Source organism: Anarrhichthys ocellatus, unplaced genomic scaffold, assembly GCF_004355925.1.
Source record: "Anarrhichthys ocellatus isolate YVR2014 unplaced genomic scaffold, GSC_Weel_1.0 scaffold78, whole genome shotgun sequence".
NCBI classification, from domain to species: domain Eukaryota; kingdom Metazoa; phylum Chordata; class Actinopteri; order Perciformes; family Anarhichadidae; genus Anarrhichthys; species Anarrhichthys ocellatus.
Genome location: NW_022280108.1, coordinates 818,749 through 822,613, shown reverse-complemented (window position 1 = coordinate 822,613; position 3,865 = coordinate 818,749).

Genomic DNA, 3,865 nt, shown 5'->3' with positions numbered 1-3,865 from the left:
TTCAGGCTCACATTGAAGCTGTTGCGCCGACGTGCTTTTGTTGTTGTCTTTTGGTCAGGAAAAATAATAAAAAAATGTCCCATAAATTTTGGACGTTCAGGAAGCAAAGTTAATTTCCTGTCCGGCTGATGGTACTGAAATCGTAGCGAGCGCCGTCTGGGCGGAGGTGAGCGGGGCCAACATTAACAAAAACATCACGGGAGAACTAAAAGGTGGGGCCGCCCCTCCACCCGGCCTCTGGGTCGACCTGTCGGTGTGTGTGTGTGTGTGTGTGTGTGTGTGTGTGTGTGTGTGTGTGTGTTCTATGTGTGAAGTAGTGTGCAGCAAAGCATCTGTTACCAGAGGGGAGCCAGCAGGTAGTAAAGTGTACGTGTCTGTTTGTATCCGTGCACATGTGCCTGTGTGTGTGTGTGTGTGTGTGTGTGTGTGTGTGTGTAGTGTGTGTAGTGTTGTCAGTATTAAAGCCTTCCCTCCTGTATCCGGCAGACCTGACCGTGGCCCGCCTTCCTCAGGGACCCAGACATAGACGCCTCGCAGCTTCCTGTAACACACACACACACACACACACACACACACACGTAGAACAAAAGAAAGAGTTGATTGTGTTCACGATCAAGTTGCTCTATTACAAACCCTAACACACACATTCTACAGAACATTCAGCTTGTTTTATCTTGCCTACACTTCAGTGACATCCCGTATGTTTCAGGGTTGTCTGTGCGTCCGTCTGTCCGTCCTTACATGCGGGCAAACGTCTGTCCGGTTTTATTCTCATGAACGCGATATTTCAGGAAAACGCCCAGAGGGAATTTCTTCAAAATTGACACAAAAACGTGAACCTGGACTCCAGGGTTAACTCTCTTTATTTTTCGGCGGCCAAAGGTCGCTGTGACCTCACGTCCGTCTCATTGTCATAATATCTCAGGAACGCCTTGAAGGAATTTCCGCAGATTTGGCACAAACATCCCACTGGACTCAATGTTGAACTGATTAGAAATTGGACGAAACACATTTTTGGCCATAACTCAAGAATCTGTATGCCGATCATGACGATAGCATAAAATAATAAAGTTTTGGACAGACATGGACGTAAAGGGATACAACCGCGAGGCGGTAGCTCTGGTCCGGACTGTTCCTCCACAGCAGGAGGGTAAAAGAAGGGTATAGAGGGGGTGGAAGGAAAGAAAGAAGAAAAGGCTGGCAACCAAACCTTTACAAAAATCATTTACTGACTGTATCTTGTTTTTTCAGTGGTAGATAACTACCCGGCACAGCTGGTCTTGACATCCTCACAAAGAGAAGCAGGGCAGGTTGAATATTGCATTCAGAAACATCTAAACACTGTTAACCTGCTGCCACACACACACACACACACACACACACACACACACACACACACACTTGATAACAACTGGAAGGACTTTCCTCTAAAGGCTGTAATAACTCCAGTCCTCCAGAGAAGAATACTTGACTCTGCAGGGGTGCTGACCCGTGCTAATTACCTTATTCACTGTGCAAGCATCAGCGAACTGAACAAGTGCTGAAGACTGACTGGGATGAACGAGCATGCAGCCAATTTCAAGCCTTTACTCACCAAGACAATCCAGACGGGCGTAGTTTATGTTGTATGTGTTCATGTTGGGGTTGAGTACCGATGCAGGTCATAATTGGTCTCCATAGACAGGACTTGAGACTTAAGACCTTTCCACACCGAGTCTGCATTGTTTTTAATGCGTTATTTTAATCCGTCATCTGATAGAATCACTACACACAGTTACCTTGTACACTGAGTCTATACGTTGAACTGAACTATTTACGTCGATACAATGGATATGAGTCCTTATGAATGAATGACATGAGCAAGAAGAACCCAGGGCTGCAGTCAAAGCTCTACAAATGAGTCGTTTTCTGTCCTGGAGACGGTTTAGGAATGGACGGAATGCTTTGGCTAAGTTGTGTCTATTGTTTCGGATGTGGTCCTTCTCCCCTCTGTGAGTGTCTCTCCTCCCTGCATCCCTCTCCTGACTTCGTCACTCTCAGACAACTGGGGCAAAAGTCACCGGCCTTTGGCGGTGTTGGTGACAGCGCCATTCAGCATCCCGTCTGTCACAATACTGGCACAGCAAAGTGTGGAAACTGCCAACTAATGGCTGTTTATCCAGCGTAGAAGCCTGCCAGCCCGCTGTCTATCCAGGCTCAAAACCTGCCATCCAGGCTCAAAACCTGCCATCCAATGATTGTTGAAGCTCACAAACCAGTGGCTGCCAAATCACAGGATGCTGAGATTAAAGTGTGTTTCAGAGAGAGTTCTAGGTAAGGTGTTGCTTTGCCGAATCCCCTCGAAAGTTCTCCTTTCATATGCCACAATTTCAGGCTCCAACTATCGGCGTCTCATTTTCTCTTCCAAAACATTGTTGAGCATATGGTGCTAAACAAATACTGTAGAGAAAAAGTGTTTTATGCAACAATAACAGAATTTGTGTCAGAGTGTCTCTTTTCATATTGACAGGCCTTATACTTGCTCTTGAAAGTACTCCAATGATTTATTATTGCGCCCCCATGATGCTGTGGGGCTTGTGAGAAACGGATATAATAAAGAATTGTCACCGTCAGCTAACGTTTACGAGCCCTCCTGCTGATTTCAACAAGGACTCATTGTTCACTGTGTAGCATCATCGGAGTTAAAACAGGAGACATGCGAGTGTTTAACCACAGGTGTGTTGTACTAGTTTGCACATGTGCAGTACCGATCGGGAAGTGAGTGACGTGTGTTGTTGCGATCACATGATTTATCAGCTAAATAAGATAAGTGATACTGTCTATGCACATGCAGTCTTCATGCACCACCCAGTCTCTCTCTCTCATTCTCTCTCTCTCTCCTCTGTCTCTCTCTCTCTCTCTCTCTCCCCTTACCTTTCTCTGCCTTTGCAGTTGTCACCTCCAATTCTATCCTCAATTCATTATGTCTCCCCATTCCCCAGCTGGCGCGCACACACACACACACACACACACACACACACACACACACAGCCATGGTGTAGTCTGGACTGAGGTAGAATTGGATTCTTAAGAGACTATTTGAGACTTTTTATCTTCATCTTTTCCCTCCCTTTCACTTCACCCTCATTCCACCTCTCCCTGTCAGTCCCATCTTTATTATACACTCTTCCCCTACCGCTCTCTCTCTCTCCTACACACACACACACACACACACACACACACACACACACACACTCTTCAATCTCAATCATACGCTGCACTCTGCCTCCCTCACTGTCTCCTCTTACACTCTCTCTGTCTCTCCATATATTCACTCCGGGTCCCGTCTCCATCATCTGTCTCCCCTCACTGTATCTTAATTCAACAGTCTGTGGACCTGCCAGTAATGGAGTGGATGCACTGCTGTGTGCTGAGCCCATTCAGTCAGCTCAGTCGCATGTTTTACTGAATGAAGCCCATAGTTCACGTGCTCTATCTGTGTCTGCAGGGAGTGTTTATGAAGGCATTACTGTCTATGAATGTGAGTGTGTATATGCATGTTTTTCCCTCTCCGTATCGCTCATGAATGTGCGAGTGTGTTACCCGACACAGTCCTCCTCTTACGACATCAGACCAAGCCGAGAGTGGCCTCCATTGATCAAAGCGTTTTGCAGCGGTGCAGGGTTGAATCTGCAGGTCCAGACAGCAGTGCCAATGTTGTCACCCGGCCGGTGTGATGAGGCGACCTGCACTCGTTTCACTCCGACTTGCTGCCTTTGATGCAGGATTGCGTGTTTTGATCCAATAATGAAATGCAAGAATAAAGAACATATCCTGTATGTATGTATGTATGTATGTATGTATGTATGTATGTATGTATGTATGT